This window comes from Octopus bimaculoides, chromosome 12 (genome assembly GCF_001194135.2).
Source record: "Octopus bimaculoides isolate UCB-OBI-ISO-001 chromosome 12, ASM119413v2, whole genome shotgun sequence".
Lineage (NCBI taxonomy): Eukaryota > Metazoa > Mollusca > Cephalopoda > Octopoda > Octopodidae > Octopus > Octopus bimaculoides.
In genome coordinates this window covers 63,734,777-63,735,436 of record NC_068992.1, presented here as the reverse complement: position 1 = coordinate 63,735,436, position 660 = coordinate 63,734,777, and the positions used below count along the sequence as shown (strand labels likewise).

Sequence of the window (660 nt, the reverse complement as noted above, 5' to 3'; positions counted from 1 at the left end):
GCTAGAAAGTTCCTGGCTTTAAGGGTGTCGGAAAAGGCCTGGATGGAGACTTAACCATCCAAGTTCTTTTACAGGGCTTAGAAACTGAAGTACTGCTGCAATAAGTGTGTGAATCTGAGAGGGGAATATGTTGGACAAAATCATAATTAACTGATCCTCCTGTATTTTCTTTTACCTCAGGCCAGGTACATGTCAGCACTCCTACGTATATATAAATGGGGGAAAGAGAACTTAATATACAGTATAGTTCATATGATTTACTAAAACTGAATTTCACGCCGTTGCGATCGTCAGGTGAGAAAGTCATTCCGTTGAAGGAAACCATGTTTATATATCTATATATATATACAAACATACATATATTCATATATATATACATACATATAGTGCATGGCAAAATGCTTTTAAAAATAACACTAGATGGTCGGTAGACCGTCTTTATTTCTGTTTTTTATCAACGCACGATTTTCTCCTAAATAATCAGGGAGACAAACCAGTGTTGAAGCTACTTTGCTTACCATTTATAATGCAGCTTAGCTGGTTTTGCAAAAATTACGATGGGAGTTTATTTGGGAAATAATCGTTATATGTAAATATATATAAACATACACAGCGCACGCGCACGCGTGTGTATATGTATGGACACAAACACACACACAC

At 36.4% G+C, this 660-nt stretch overlaps 1 protein-coding gene across 1 annotated transcript in view; it reads right to left on the bottom strand.

Moving 5' to 3' along the window:
* LOC106881027 (mucin-5AC) overlaps positions 1-660 on the bottom strand; it is a 24,689-nt gene that overhangs the window by 6,158 nt on the left and 17,871 nt on the right. The window lies entirely within an intron of this gene.